This window comes from Pinus tabuliformis, chromosome 2_2, assembly GCF_031772625.1.
Source record: "Pinus tabuliformis cultivar Carrire ecotype Pingquan chromosome 2_2, CPIR1, whole genome shotgun sequence".
NCBI lineage: Eukaryota > Viridiplantae > Streptophyta > Pinopsida > Pinales > Pinaceae > Pinus > Pinus tabuliformis.
Genome location: NC_142300.1, coordinates 1,050,751,380 through 1,050,768,330, shown reverse-complemented (window position 1 = coordinate 1,050,768,330; position 16,951 = coordinate 1,050,751,380). Strand labels below are relative to the sequence as shown.

Below are 16,951 nucleotides of genomic sequence, written 5' to 3'. Positions count from 1 at the left end.
GTGATTGATTCTCTTCTTAAAATATTTCAAAGTTTAATAAAAAATGGCTAAAATTATGGACTGTGAAGATTTCGTGACACTCCAAGATAAGTTAGGTTTTTGAAGTGGCTGGCCGAATATTTTTATACAGTAGGATTCAGCCTATTAATTATAAAGAAACTCATGAAATGTGCCAGCTTCTGTGACACATCAGTAGTTGAGTCCCTTCTTAACCATCTTGAAAGTTTTGTTTAATATATTTCTCACCCAATCATCTTTATTTAATATATTTCTCACCCTTTCATCTTTATCAAGATCAGAACGTTTGTACCAAATTCAATCCTGAATCCGATAAATCATATTGCCATGAATGTTCCCACTCGTAGCAGTACGCATATTCTGATGAAGAAATATAGGTTTTAAGTGAAAAACGAAACAAAAGAGAACGGAAGAAGAGGAGCATCGAATGAAATGGCCATCGGATGTCTGAGTGGTTCGCCAGAGATCATCCAGGGAATTATCGAACAGGCACAGGATTCAATCCTTTACATTCCTTTCTCTTTCTCTCCTTTCTTATGGGCAGTAGAAATTAGAAACCGATATTTTTATCGTAGGTTTCCTAATAAAGAATTTTAACTCTGATTAATAAGAGCTAATTTCATTTTTAACTCTTATACATCCCAATTTTCTACAATCAAAATGGGCATTAAGGCTGCAAAATTTGACTTCCTTCTTTTTCCCACGATGAATCTGTGCATTTATTAATACGACAGATTCCTATATTTTTTTAAATTTCGTATACTATGCTTTGGTATGCAATGTCTAGATTGGGATTTGAAGTCATGTGGGAAATTGCCCACTTAGTACTCAATAAATTTGAACTTCAGATAAACCTAGGCTCGTGCTTCGTGTCAGAAGGGTATGGATGTTTAGATTGGGATTTAGGTAAGCATTAATGTTCCTACAAACAATGCTAAAAGCTGCGTTATATTCTGTGAAAGCTTTCCAACTTACCTGTAAAATGAAGTTTATCTGATTTCGCTGAGAGTTTCCAGTGGGCTGCAGCGTCACAATAGAGGTATTCTGTATTGAAAATCGCAGTCAACCATGCATGCCAACTCCAAGTGCTCTGGGAAATCTTCTAATTAACGACCAAAGCCGAGTCATGTAAACGGCTATTTTTCTGCATTTGGAGAGAACCATTTTCATATCATTCGGATATTGCAAACCCTGCGTAAAATTTTATGCCTCCCTATCGTTAAGAGTATAGTGGAATTTTGGAAACAGGGATTCCGTATTATACCTGGCCAGATATCTTTGATCTCATTTCTCTCCTAAAGCTGTGTATACTGTACAATTACTAATGTAGAGAAGGAGAACGTACTCATATACCCAGGTAGCATTCAGAGTTGGTATTCATATAACTATGTAGATATATATATGTTTGTTTATTTTGAAATAGGGTTTTTATAATTTGTATTTTAGAGTTGGTATATATATATATATATATATATATATATATATATATATATATATATATATATATATATATATAGAAATAGCTTTTTTATAATTTGTATATGAAGTATTTTTAATGATATAAATGTAGTTTATTTAGAAATAAGAAGCATTATATTACCAAGTGTCCAATGTTTACAATTGTTGTGTCAATAGACGGCAACGCATATTGTTGTGTCAATAGACAGCAACGCATCATATAACTGTGGGTAGAACCTGGGTGGGGAGGTTAATAGTGTGCCATCCCAACCGCGAGGTTAATAACGTATAATTCGTGGGTTGAACCTGGGTGGGGAGGTTAATAATGTGCCATTCCAACCACGAGGTTAATAACGTGCCATCCCAACCACCCAGAATACCAACCACGAGATTAATAACGTGCCATCCCAACCACGCAGAATACCGCTGTGAGGAAGCTTTATTTATTCATTTATTCTAAATATTACACATGGAAAATAAGTATTTTGATGACTATAATGCCTATTTATTAGCTACACTAATTGATTCTAAAAGTTACAAATGAAAAATACATATTTTAATGGCTTTAAACTTTTATAACCATTTATTAACTATTCTATATCATTAAGGATGAGTATTCAGATTTATTTCAAAAGTAATTCACTTTATTAATTTGTTGAATCTAACCCTGTTTGAAAATGAAAACCGAAAGGTCTTCATCCTACCATGTTTTCATGAGTGGGGAGTTGAGTGGCTGGCTTGTACTAACAATGATTTATCAGTTCCTTTCCTGCTGTGATTCTGTGCGGGACACATTCGGATCAGCCTGGGGTTGAGCAGCCTGGCCTGGTTGTGGCAAACAATGCACATCACATCTTTCTTCTATCTGGACCACATATCAGTGGAGCTCCTTGTAGTAGCCATCTGGTTTTTGTCCCTTCTTGTTCTGGTTATAATCACTGTAATTTACTCCTTCAAATGCATATCGTACATCCAGGCCGTTAAGGAAGAATTCATGCACAGAGTACGGGTTAACTACTTCATCCCGGGATATCTTGCATGTTGTTAGCATTAGAAGTACCCCTCTCGGTGGCCACAAGCAGACACCCCTCATTATTATTTCTCTTCATGACTCCTGTGCCGGTGTTGGAAATCAAAATATACGGCCAGTGATTCATCGTAGGAAAAACACGGTTGTTATCTAGAGTTGCGAATTCAGCAACACATATTACAATTGTTGGGAATTTTGTGGGAGCAATGCTAGAAGCTGCAACGGGATGGGGAGAAGTGGCCACTTTCTTCTTCTCTGTAGGGTTGGCACACTATATTGTACTGTTCATCACGCTTTATCAAAGACTTCTTTTAAAGGCTTCACTTCCGAAACAACTTCATCGAGTGTTTTTCTTTTTCGTCGCTGCTCCAAGCACAACCAACGTGTCCTACAAAATTATGTCGCGAAAATTCGATTACATGTCAAAGAATAACATATGTCCTCGTACTTTTTCTGTTCATGGCCCTGGTAAGTAGCTAAAATGACATATTTTAACATAGACCCATTTTCAACTCCATATATGTTAATGGGTTCATGAATACCCATTAAAAAAACCGTTTTAATTGAGTCTAAAATATAAAAAGATTTAATTTATGATTAAATTTTGTCAATCACTTTTAAGATAATAGATAGATATTAAGGGTGTTCAGAAATCCCTATAAAAAACAATTTTAATTGAATCTAACATTAAAAATGGATAGCATAAACACAAAATTGGTCTAAGAGATTTTTTAAGATGTTAATGTTTGCATAGTAATTTCAAAACAATTTAATTAGGATCTCTTATAAAAAAGAACTTGTTACTCATCGGAATTATAATTATACTTTTGTAATAAATTTAAATTTAATAATAATAAAATTTTATTTATATAATTAAATTCTAAATTTTAAATTAGTTAATATCAAAATTGTGTGATAAATGAAAAAAAATTAAAAGAAAAAGAACGAAAACACTAAGAACTTTTCTCGTGAAATTCTATTTAGTAACTTAAATATCTTTAATCACAATTTATACATTAAAATCACATACATGAATATATAAAATGAACGTGTATTATATTAAAATAACATAAAATCTAAATTTATTAAATCATATGAGAAATTGAATTATTTTTATTAAATTCAAATTCAAAATAAATTTATTTTAAAATTAGTTTATTTTTGAAATATATTAATTTTTAACTAATAATTTTTTATTGATATTTTAATTATATATAATAAAAATAAAAAATTAAATATAATAATAATAAAGAAGTTTACTATATTTTAGGCAATTTGAAAATCAAAACACTTAGAAACCTAGCCTGTTAATCATCAAAACATTAATATTAATCACTTCCCAAAAAATACACTTACAAAAAAATCCTTATACTTTTAATAGCCAGATCATTAAATGAATTTAGAATTCAAAGTTGTGAAGGGTTTGGAGGAATCTAGTATTTCCGCTACATTTCGTTCCCAATTAAAATCTCATTGAGATTGCAAGGAGACATTAAGAAGACTTCAACCTGTTGAACAATGGTGTGACTCAGACATATTTTTAAATAGTTTTGATTATTTAAATAATTATAAATTAGTCTCCCAGCCCCTCCGCCGAAATCTATGATGAATATGAATTTAAAATCGAAGTACAATGGAATAATTTAAATGATGCATAAAAGTGATTTTGAAATCCAAATATTTGAATCGCGTTTGGGAGTCAAAAGCTGTATAACTACTGCTGTAAATTATTAAGATGAATATAGAAACCAAACCGGTTAAAAGATGGAAGAATAAAAGATGTTCATTGTATTCTTGATACTTTAAGAGTAATAAATTTATAAGCTGAAATTAAATATTTTTTAATTTGATGGACATTATGTCCAAAAATGAGAGCTGAAATTTATAATTTGGAACTCGCAGTTTGCAAGTGAGAAAATTGCGTTGGCAGACTGTCTAAGTACAGGAGACTTTGTTTTATTAATAATAAAAATAAAAAATATATAAGTTTACATTATTTTAGGGAGATTAAAATTGACTTTCGAAAATAGGAACTAATCTTAATTTAGGACATGCATACAATCAGAAAACAATGTCTCTCCAATAATACAATATTCTCCATTATTTATAACCCTTCCCCGTAATGTAGAAAGGGTTCACTCTTATTCCTAACATCTCCCTAAACATTGCAAATTTAATCATCCCAATGAGGCTTAGTAAAAATATCTACTCCATTTTCGCAAGTTTTACAATATTCAATAAAAATTTCTTTAAACTAAACCTTCTATCTAACAAAGTGAAAATGAGTATCTTTATGTTTTGTTTTTTTGTGAAACAAAAGGTTGTTTTCCAGCTTGATTGAGATTTGGTTGTCACATTTGATTACTGTAGCATCTTTTTGTTCTTCTCCGGCATCATGGAGAAGTATCCTCAACCAAATTGCCTCACACATGGCTACACACACTGCTTGATACTTTGCTTCTACAGAAGATAAAGATACAATACTTTGTTTCTTGCTTCTCCAAGCAATTACCCCGAACCCGACATTGAAAGCATAAGCTTTTATGGATCTTCTGTCATCTAGGTTTCTTGCCTAGTCTGAATCTAAAAACCATGTCAAATTAACATCAAAAGAGTTGGTGTACTTAATAACAAAATCAATGGTTCCTTGAAGGTATCTCAAGACACCTTTTCTTGCCACCCAGTGGTTCTCAAGAGGTTTTGACGTGAATTGACTTAAAAAACTAATTGAGAATGCTAAGTCAAGTCTATTTGTAGTCAAATAAATCAGACTCTCAACTAGCTGTCTATACAATGTGGCATCCACCTCTTTAGAATCATCATCATTCCAAATTTTAAGATTCTGTTGTAAAGTTACTGAGGCAACTTTGCACTGTTCCATTCTGAATTTTTTCAATAATCCTCTAACATACTTTCCTTGAGTGAGAAAAGTCTGGCCAGAGTCCCTTCAAACTTCCAGACCCAAACAATAATGTAATTCTCCAAGGTATTTCATTTCAAAAACTTACAACATCTACACTTTGATTTCTTTAATCAATTCATCAACATTTCCAGTGATAATTAGATCATCTACATATAAATAAATCAAAACAATTTTTCCCTTTTCATCAAACACAATATACATATTTGGGTCATTTTTTCTCCTCTTATAACTATGCTGCAAGAAAAAAGAGTCAATTTTTTCATACCATGACTTCGGTCCCTGTTTCAATCCATATAATGCCTTCTTTAATTTGGAGACTAACTTGTTTGATAAACCCTTCAAGTTGTTTTAAATATACCTCTTCTTTCAATTCTCCATTAAGAAAAACAGATTTCACATCTAGCTGGTGTAGACTCCATTGATGCTTTGTAGCTGAAGCTATTAACATTCTAATAGTGTTTAACGTAGCTACAGGAGAAAAGGTCTCCTCATAATCAATCCATTCTTTTTGTGAGTAACCTTTAGCTACCAACCTAATTTTATATTTTTCTACACTACCATATGCTTTGAACTCAGGTTTATATAACCATTTACAACCTTTAGGTTCTTTCCCTTCTGACATTTTAACTAAATCCCAGGTTTTGTTTTTAATTATTGGCTCATATTCTTTTTTCATGGCTGCCCTATATTCTTCATACCGATTTGCTTCATTATAATTTAAGGGCTCAAAAACATTTAAAATATTGGTCCTAATAGCATAGTATCTATACCTTGCTGGTAATTGAGTCTACCTACCTGATCTCCTTGGTAGCGAAGTTGCCTCAAATTTGTCTTGCTCACTCCTTAGTGGACTTGGATTGATGATTGTACCTGAATCACTTGATTCTTCTTTTTGCTATTGTTGTTGCACATGGTTGTCTTTAATTTCCTCATTGTTGTCTTCAATCAGCAAAGACATGTGCACTCCTCATAGCCTTTGTCTTTGTTCCCTTCATCAACTTGCTCATGGAATATAACATCTCTATTCGCAAATACCTTGTGAGGAGATGAATTAAACAATTTTTATTCTTTAAAATCATAACAATACCCTACAAATATGCATTTTATGGCCTTAGCATCCAATTTATTTGTATCCTCCTTAGGAATATGTGAAAATTCTTTCGAAGAAAACACCATTAAATGAATAACTTCAGGCTTAAAACCATATAAAGTCTCGAATGGAGTCTTAAGATCAAAGCTCTTCATTGGACTCCTATTCTTTAAATAGATTGTAGTATTAAAAGCTTCTTCCCAAATACCATTAGATAGGTTCTTACTTTTCAACATGTTGTGTGCACACTCCACCAATGTTCTATTCTTTCTCTTTGCAACCCCATTCTGTTGTGGAGTGTGGAGTATTGTAAATTGCTGAATTATTCCATGGTCCTTGCAATATTTGATGAAGTTACCAAGCTTGTATTCTTCCCCTTGATATGAGTGGAGAATTTTGTGATGATATTCCCTATCTTTTTTCAACCATACTTCTAAATTCTTTAAGATATTCAAAAGTATGACTTTTATTTTTGATCAAATTTACCCAGGTATATCTTGTGCAATCATCAATGAATAATAAAAGGTAATATGTTCCTCCTAATGATATTGTCAGCATCAGTCCCAATATATCAGTATGCACAAGTTCGAGGATATCTCTTTTTCTTCTATTTAAACTTGAGGGAAATTCATCCCTGTGCATCTCTCCAAGTGCACATCCTTTAGAATCAACATGTGCATTTTTTAAAACAGGGAGTCCATTAATCATACCTTGTTTTTGTAGCAGCATTAAGTCATGAATACTGACATGTTTGAATCTTTGGTGCCAAAGGTTCTCTGTTGTCATCGTTGTTGAAGTCAAAGCTTGGTGTGGAACGCTTGTAACATTCACCTTGTACAAGCCTCCAACTCGTATTCCAGATGCAACCGATTTATGTTTATCTAGAAAATCATTTACGACACAATAGGTTTTAGAAAACTCTACCTCCAGGTTCTGATCTGCAATCGTAGAGACAAATATCAAATTATTTTTAATGACTAGTATATACATCACATTCTAGATGCGCCCGATATTTCCATCATGCAATATCACAGGAATTCCTTAATACCCTTTAATCTGGTAAACTCTGTCATCACCAACATAGATATTGGCACCACTGTTGGTCTCTTTAAAACTTTAAAACTAGTTCTTATTACCTGTCATGTCAGTGGATGCTCCAAAATCCACAAACCAAGTTTTAGCCTCGTCAATCTCAGTAGAAAGAGAAGAATCATACACAAACAATTTGAGGTCATGATTATAATATTCATGAGCAAAGTGCCTTGCATGCTTCTTCTATTTATGTCTAGCTTCATCAAACTTCTTTTTATAACAATGTTTAGCAATGTGACCATATTTACCACAGTGAAAACACTTGATTCCTGAATCAATTCTAGTCAAATACATACCTTGAAATGGATTTCTTTGGAGTGTACCATTGCCTTTTTGTCTTGCTCCTCATTTCCCTCTAAAAGGTTTTTTCTTCACCATTAAGGCAAGATCTTCATTGTGAGGTTTTAAATTCATCTACCTCTCTTCTTCTTGCATCAAGATGTCTGTCAATTCTTTAAAAGTGGGGGTTTTCTCCCTCGTTGTCAGCCCTGTAATGAAGTTCTAATAATCTTCAGTCATACCATTTAAGGTAATCGTGACAAGATCCATGTTAGACACTTTCTATCCTCTATCACGCAACTTATTTATCAGCTCTTTGATCTGAGAGATGAATGCAACAATTGATTTATTCTCCTCCATTTTGATGGAGAGAATGTTACTCTTCAGGAACAATAAGTGATTTGTATTCTTTATCTCATACAGGTCCCTGAGAGTCACCCAAATATCATTTGCAAATTTGCACTCTCTGATGTGAGGGATGGTGCAGTCTTTCATTGATAATTTCAACAACACCTTTGCTTTTTTCTCCCTCTTCTCCCAATCATGAATTGCAGTAGTTGTTCCACCTTCGGCTATTGTTAACTTCCCTTCATCCCTATTTGTAATCGCCCACGCACTTTGTCACTCGCACAATGTTTGCAATTTGAATTTCCACTTTGTGTAATTTGACCCATCAAACTTATTTCTCTCATTCAGGTACGCTTATGCCATATGGTTATTCTTTGTGACATGATCAATTTATGGATCTACCTCAATATCCTCAATCTCTGACAATTGATCTAGCCAACGATAAAAGACTACACCAACAAAGAGGATCTCAAGAAAAATAGAAAAACGTACCAAAAGGGGGCAATATCTGAGGCAATCTCCAAGACTCTGCTTATGATCTGATCCTCAACAGGATCTTGACCAATCAATAAGATCTACGCGTCCACGTTTCACATGATCTACATGACTGATCTAGAGCCTGATCCACTACACCAGAGCCTGATCCACTGCACCAACATGGGTTTACAGTGTCATATCCATGCTTTCTGCCCACACTGTTGGAGATTTCTCTAAGGAAAGGCTGATTAACATGTTTTTCGACCCCAAATTCTACATTGCTCCCTTCTTTAGCTAACACAGAGAATTGGGAAAAATTTCGCGTTGCCCCAATTTTGTACGAGAGAAAAATGACGCTTCTCTTGAGTCACTGAGGCTCCATGCTTCAACCACCAGGGCTTTCAAATTAATCTGCCACTAAGGTTCTCTAGCTACCAAGGCTCCACTGGTGCCACTAAGGCTCTCGAATTGCCACTAACATACTCCAGCCATCAAGGCTCTCAATTCTACCACTAAAGTACTGAAACCACTAAGGCACTGAGTTAAGCCACGAAAACTCACTTGCTCCAATACCATGTAAAAAATGGAACCTAAAACTTAGAATTTGAAGCTAGAGCTCACAAGTGAGCAAGTTGCACCACTCTTTTCAATTAATCATAAAAATCACAAATATATAAATTTACATCATTTTAGGGAGATTAAAACTAACTCTTAGAAAATAGGATCTAATCCTAATCTAAGAAATATGTACAACCATAAAACAAATTATTTTCAATAATACAATATTCTCCATTATTTTCAACTCTATAACCATTCGTTGTCAACTTACTCGCTGCAACCTTTTTTATAAAACTACAAACATAAAAATTATAAAACTCCAAACATCTGCAGAGCTATAAGGAATCATTCAATAGTTTAGTCTAGTCCGAATTGATCGCGTTATATATACGTCATCAATCTTATTGTATATACATCATTGTGCAGGTTGTTTGCATCAATTTATTTCGTGGAATCAGGTTTGCTTCCCTACATTAGTTTCGACTTGTTCAATCAAATCATGTGAAAGATTACAATTGTTATGACAAAGTTGTGGCGACCGTGGACGCAGATTCTCTCTAGTTTTGTGGGTGTGTGCATACTCTAGCAATTCAATCACGATAACAACAATCAAGTATGCAGATGAAGTGGCAGCTCCGTTTGCAAGGATTATTGCTTGTAATTTCAACGATCACCTTTTTATGTCTCATTGCGCTGACCATTATTCCTTAGGAATTATTTAGCAATAGGATGTTTCGTGATTTGGATGTAAGACAGCATAAACAAATTAGTCGTGGGAAGGGTAACCAGAGAAGTTGAAAGACCATTTCTGTATGCAATGAGCATTGGTGTAATCGATCTCCTATTCACGGCAGTCATTTAACATTATGAAATTAATTTTATATTGGTATCTTTATGTCAATGGCATATTTTGGGAAATTCTTTAATTTAATAGTCAAAAGGTTAATTGTTTGATTTTTTTTTTACTTTCAGATTCAGGGATATTTTCGGAATCTCTAGTGAGGGTTTTATATTTAGTAAGAATTAACATGTGAGTTATTAACAACAATATATTTAATATATGACATTTAAAGTGTAAAAGGTGCAGTGTATTTAATTTGGCTAGAATTTAGTGAAAAAATGTAGTTAAATTTTCAATTTTTTATATATATTTAACTAAGTTTTTACATGCATAATTGTTGGTCCACTTGGATTGTGGAGAGTTCACAACTTAAACTTTCTATTCCAACAAATCCCTACTAAATTTTATGGATTGATTGAGAAATGTTAAAAAAATATCCATCCAAAAAATCTTATTTTATTGGATTGATTGAGAAATGTTCAAAAAATACCAGTCCAAAAATTCTTATTTTATTTTATTTTTTCCGAAATAAAAAAAACAAATTTTTCATTAATAATGAAGAAATTATAAAAATCATGACTCTGAAATGAAGTAAGGTTACCAAGTGACAGCAAGAACTGAATCCTACATCCCTTAAAGAAATACCAACCTAGACCAATAAATTACCGCCTAATTATCAATGTTACCAGCCACCAATACACAAACCAAATAAAAAACAGAGGCTACATTGTGATTCAAAAAAAATGAAACCCAACAAGTCATACAAGAGATCAAAACCTCCAAACAATGCATAAAAACTGACAAAAATGGAAGGGCCCATCAAATGTTAAGGTGGTCATGTACAACAGAGTGCCAAATGGGAAACACTCCAACATCTAACAAATATATATATTTTTTGACACACAAAGTTCAAATGTTAAAAAGTAATTTTTCCATGTCATGTATAATTGTCATTCTGAGTCTTTAAATGTCAATACAGTAATTGTTGGTTTCATTTATGCTAATTGTAATCAAAATTTAAATATATCAAAATCAATGTGTTGTGTCTTATATATATAGCTATTGTGATAAATAAAATCAAAATGTGATTTGTAATTTATGTGAAAACTTTCTCGATCTCTTTGGATTTCTAACCTGGAATCTAATATAATCCAATCAAATAACACATTGACTTCTCCTACTCTCTTTTTTTATTGTATGTGTTGTAGTGGCTTCGCGGTTCGTGCTCCTGATTGTATGTTGTCAATGCATTTTTCAATACACAGTGTATCCGCTGCGTTGCTAATTTGAACAATTTCGTGAAGTTCTCCACAATCAGCACATTTTGTGCTGAATGCATTGAACGCACCAAAAGTGCTTTTTCAAAAGCAACGGATAGCTAGCTTGCTAGCGTGTAGCGTTGCCCCATCATAATTAAATATATATATATATATATATATATATATATTCCTTTCAACAGTACAATCGTTCAATTCACGCCCAGTTCAAGACTTCTTTCACATATGCTCGTTCATGCTCTTTGTTTCTCCCTTAAGGAGATTTACAGATTGAGTTCAGGTTAAATATGAAAAAAAAGAAGAATGCAGAGTGGAGATAGTTTTTTTCAATATTGAGAATCAATTAAATAAGATTATATTATAAACATCGATAATAAATTATTATAATAAAACTCAATTAAAATTTACTTTAATCAAAATAAATTTTAATTAATTATAATATTTAGATAGATAATTATAATACCTAGCAAGTAGTTGGAATTAAATTTTTTATCATTTATTATGTTTTAAAATATATACAATATAACAAGATCTTTTTGTTCCTGTTTTTTTGCGGCTTTCAGGGTCCATTACATGTATTTTCTTTACACTAATCTGGACTCATATATGGTTTATCGATCTGGCAGTATCACCACTCTGATAAGATCAATGATGACCCAGGTTCATGTTTTTTGCGGCCTCCGGGGTCCTTCATATGTGATTTTCTCGGTCCACTTTATGGAGACACTATATGTTTTTAAAATCTCCTGTCTATCTGAAAAATGTCTCCACTGAGACACCTGTAATACTGATCATTATATCATCTTAATATAATCTATTTTGATTTTTTTCCTCTCAAAAAAACCCATACATCTCAAAAAAACCCATACATCGTAAACTTTATCATCGTAATAAAAATCCGCACATATGATAATAACAATAGCCCCCAATTCATATATTTTTCAATGCTTATGCTATTATGCTTTAGTGGGCTTGTATTTTCTGAGCTTTTTAACTGAAAAGGTATCGATGTTTACATTGGGATTTGGTTAAGCGAATTTTTCGTTAAAAAAACTGAAAACGGTAATATGTTCTATGAACTTTTTCCACCGTAATCACGAAATTAAGTCTATCTAATTTCTTTGTGAGTTTCCAGCAAGCTGCAACATCAGAATAAAGCTATGTTGCAGGGGAACCGTTTTTGAGAGTTGTGAAATCCGTTCCGGTGGTTCTCACGCTCTCTGGAATTTTGGAATTGCACAGGAACGTTCTTTTTTCTATGAAAACGGAAAATGAAACTTCGGACGGTTTCCGAAACTGTTCAAGCTTAAATTTGCAACGTAGCGTTCCCATATGGAAATTGGAATTGGTGGCGGTCTTTCTGCTATGATGGCAAGCTTAGATTCTTGATATGGTTTTAGTGGACAGTGGCGTGTGATATGACAATGGAGTAGTTTATAATGTGACTTTTCGGAAATTCTGATCATCCGAAAAGCATATTATTTGGCCAGCCACCCCTCCACTTTTCCGTCACCTCCATCTCCGTTACCTCGCCAGAACCCTACTCCGTTACTTCCGTCTCTGTCACCTCACACGCCCATTTCCTCCTTTAACTTCAGCAACACCGCCAATGCATTAACGAGCTTATCTCAACCGCGCCAACTTGAAATTATTTTTCATGTGAATTGCTGCATCCCCTGCTACCCCGCTCTTTCCCAGAGCCTGACTGTAAGGACCTGCGGTCGGTGCGACAGGCAAGGCGACTCCACCGTGCGAAGGAAACATGAACGAATGCGTGTGAAGTGTCTTGGAGATGAGTTTATACGATGTTGGGCTAGTTGAGACGGCGGTCCCACGAGTTGGGCAGGCCGACCCTCCACTCGGGCGAAGGCAACATGTTGAACGAGTCGGCTTGGGCGTTGGGCGTGGGTCGGCCCAGTGACATAACCCACCACCCACCCGTATATATTGGAGGGCATTTGGAGGCAAACGACCATCATTCGATCAATCATTCGATCAACACGAGTTCGATCAGGGAGTTCTGCGGTTGTGGATGAACTCGCACGATGGGTAGAACTCGGGTGAGAAATTCGTTCAGGAAAGTCGGGTGATTGGGCGAAAAACTCGTGCAAAAAACTCGGGTGAGGGCGAACTCGGGGAGGTCGAACTCGAGCGAAGTCGTTTAGGCAGAACTCGGACAAGGTCATCGGGCAGAAAACTCGGGCAAAGTTGTTTAGGCAGAACTCGGACGAGGTCGTCGAGCAGAAAACTTGGGCGAGGTCGTCGGGCAGAAAACTCGGGTGAGGTCGTTCGTGCGAACTGGGCAAGGTCGTCGGGCGACCTGGGTGAAGTCGTTCGGGCAAGCCAGGTGAGGTCGTCGGGCGACCCGAGTGAAGTCGTTCGGGTGAGCCGGGTGAGGTCGTCGAGCGACTAGAGTGAAGTCATTCAGGCGAACCGGGTGAGGTAGTCAGGCGACCCGGGTGAAGTCGTGTGACGACTCGGGTGAACGAGTTCGGGTGAACAGGTGAATGAGTTTCCATGTTACCTGCTCCTTATAAAAGTTAAATTCTTATTCCATAAATCTTCTTTGTGGGCTGCCATAGTTTACCCACGCAAGCACCGTGACGAAAGTCACAGGACGTAAGATTGTGGGTGTCACAAAAGAAGGCCAACACAATGTTTAGATGTAAAAAAATTATGTACTGTAGAATTTGAAATATTCTGGAGAAATTTTTGGTTTACAAAAATGTTGTAAATATGTAAAGTTCTATTTTGATTTTTCTGGACTCATGACAATGTGTTTACAACCGCACTAACAGTTAGGGCAAACCCTGAAGCGCCCATAGTTGCATTCACAGTGAACGGCAAAGCTCCACACAACCCTTCTTCCTCCGTGACATCTGCAAATGGTAGAAACCAGCTAGCCACACCCTCCTTGCGTGACTGAAGCCACGGCCTATCATCGTCCTCTGTTCGTGTGCAGCTAAAATTCGAGGAAGCGCCAAAAGGTACCGTCTTGATGCTAGATTATTAATCTCCTATTTCACATATTCCGGGTTCATATAGTATGCTATTTTCTTGATATGCCACAAATTCTTAAAATAGATTGCAGCAGGGCAAATTTGAGTCATAAGAGTTTTCTTTTGGCAGTGCATATAGTGTTTTTTGTTTTCTCTGTAATGGCGTATTCATTTTCCCCATGTTTTTTTTAATTATCGGATTTGAAACTGTATCTATGATATTTCCACTGAATTGCTCGTTTGTTAAGGTGCGTGGCCAATGCAATATTGAGGGTATGTACTGAAGACAGTCTGTGGGAGGACTCATGTTGGTCACCGTATCCCACTGCAGCAGAGACTACATAATCTGTAGGAAGTTGTGCAACCCTTATACACGAACGTTCATCGACATTCAGAAATAGATTAGACAATATTCTTATTAAAAAAAACAGGGTCAAAATGCGGTGGAACAGGGAAATATTTTCCTAAAGACCAGGGTCTGGTCATGACTCTGCAATAGAGAATTAAGCTAGTTCTTTTAAAGGAAAGTACGCAACCAGAGGCAAGTCCAAGACCCTGAATGTGAGGACTCAGGCCTAAACCCTTTCGCTCGACGTAACAGAATTAAACTCAGAGGGATTACTCGTTTAAATTCTTTAAAGAAAAACATGGTTCGACCCCGTTTCCGGGTGGACGAGTTTCCAAACCCCAACTGTAATCAAACCCAACAAATATCAACGGAGATAATTCCGGCTCAAAGCACACATCAAGAAATAGCGAATAAGTATATTGTCCGATAACCTAGACGATTTACCAAACCAAACCAAACCCTCTGCAGAATAGCGTAACCAGAAGGACACAAAGAAAATAATAGTCGATAAGCCAGCAACGTATGGCAGCATCGCATAAGTTTAGAAAACGTTCTCTGTGGAACATAACCCATGAAGAGTAACTCAAGATAATACAAAAGCGAGGCCAGTCCAAGACCCTGAATGTGAGGATTCAGGCCTAAACCCTGTCGCTCGACGTAACAGAATTAAATTCAGATGGATTACTCGTTTAAATTCTTTAAAGAAAAACATGGTTCGACCCCGTTTCCGGGTAGACGTGCTTCCAAACCCCGACTGTAACCAAACCCCAACTGTAATCAAACCCAACAAATATCAACGGAGATAATTCCAGCTAAAAGCACATCAAGAAATAGCGAATAGGTATACTGTCCGGTAACCGAGACGATTTACCAAACCAAACGCTCTGCAGAATAGCATAACCAAAAGGACATAACGAAAATAATAGTCGATAAGCCAGCAACGTATGGCAGCATCGCATAACTTTAAAAAATGTTCTCTGTGGAACATAACCCAGGAAGAGTAACTCAAGATAATACAAAATCGGAAACCCTCATACCTGGTGGAAACCCTCGGAGTCATCTCAGTTCCTGGAAGGCTCCGCTGCCATCTGGTAGCAAACTCGAAAACGAGAACAAGGTGTACCTACAAGCAAACCACCACAAATAGATTAAGTATTCGAAGATTTCCTTAGAAAAGAGCTTAGTCTGCTGTGAAGAAAGGTGTAAACATGTTTGCAGGAAAGAAAAACGAAAACAGGAAAACCAACCAACTGCTAACTTAGCCGGAATGCCAACTCTGGCAGTGAGGACAAGGATTGGCACTTCGAAAGCCTTTCAAAAACCTCAACAGAGCTCTGGTTCGAAGCTGGAATGAGACCAAGCAGGAGTCATGAGCACTGACGGAAGAATGAGACCTCAATGCGACGCCAAGGGTATTGAAAGTTGAAGGAGCCAACCCTGGCCGTTGGATCGCTCAACAGGCCTCAATACCGTCGATACAAGAGGAATCCCGAGGCGGTAGATGGGGCTGGTCAGTGTCGTACGTCCTTCCCATCTTTACTTTCCACATGCGAAGAGACTGTGTTGCTTTAAGTCGTGGGTCAATTACTCGATGCTCAGTGTCAACCGCCCCCATTCGTCTTGTGTCCTTCCCATCTTTACTTTACATCCTTTCCATGCCACCTGCTCCCCTTTCAAATTTAAATTTTAGAGGCGAAGAGACTGTGTCGCCGGTCAGTGTCACACATCCTCTCAATCTGTCCATCATCCTCACCCACTCCATGCGTCCTTCCCATCTTTACTTTCCACATGCGAAGAGACTGTGTTGCTTTAAGTCGTGGTCAATTACTCAATTCGTCTTTTGTCCTTCCCATCTTTTTACTTTACGTCCTTTCCATGCCACCTGCTCCCCATCAAATTAGAGAAAATAAGAATAAATGGGACCAATGACCAGACCTTCATGTATATTATACAATCCAGTTTATTTATAATTTTAGATTAAAATGTAAGATAATTATAATATATATGGAAATGATTATGGTTATTAAATTTTTTATATGAATTATACAATCTAATTTATTTATAATTTTAGATTAAGATTATTTATAATTTTAGATTAAAATATAAGATAACTATTATATATAGAAATGATTATGGTTATTAAAGTTTTTTTATATTAATACAAAGAAAAATAATATATATATTTTTATGATAGGCAACAATAAAGTTATAT

The 16,951-nt window shown here is 35.6% G+C and overlaps 1 long non-coding RNA gene across 2 annotated transcripts in view; it reads right to left on the bottom strand.

The window, feature by feature from the left end:
* LOC149196983 (uncharacterized) overlaps positions 1-16,258 on the bottom strand; it is a 148,139-nt gene extending 131,881 nt beyond the window's left edge. Inside the window, exons 1-3 of one of the 2 annotated variants that reach the window (XR_016254699.1) lie at positions 15,987-16,258; positions 15,777-15,862; positions 14,820-15,623 (exon numbers count right to left, since the gene is read on the bottom strand). This is a non-coding gene — a long non-coding RNA (uncharacterized LOC149196983). Of the gene's footprint in view, positions 1-14,819; positions 15,624-15,776; positions 15,863-15,986 lie in introns of those variants that run through there. The other variant, XR_016254698.1, reaches the window with a different exon arrangement.
* Between the last annotated feature and the right edge of the window lie 693 nt (positions 16,259-16,951).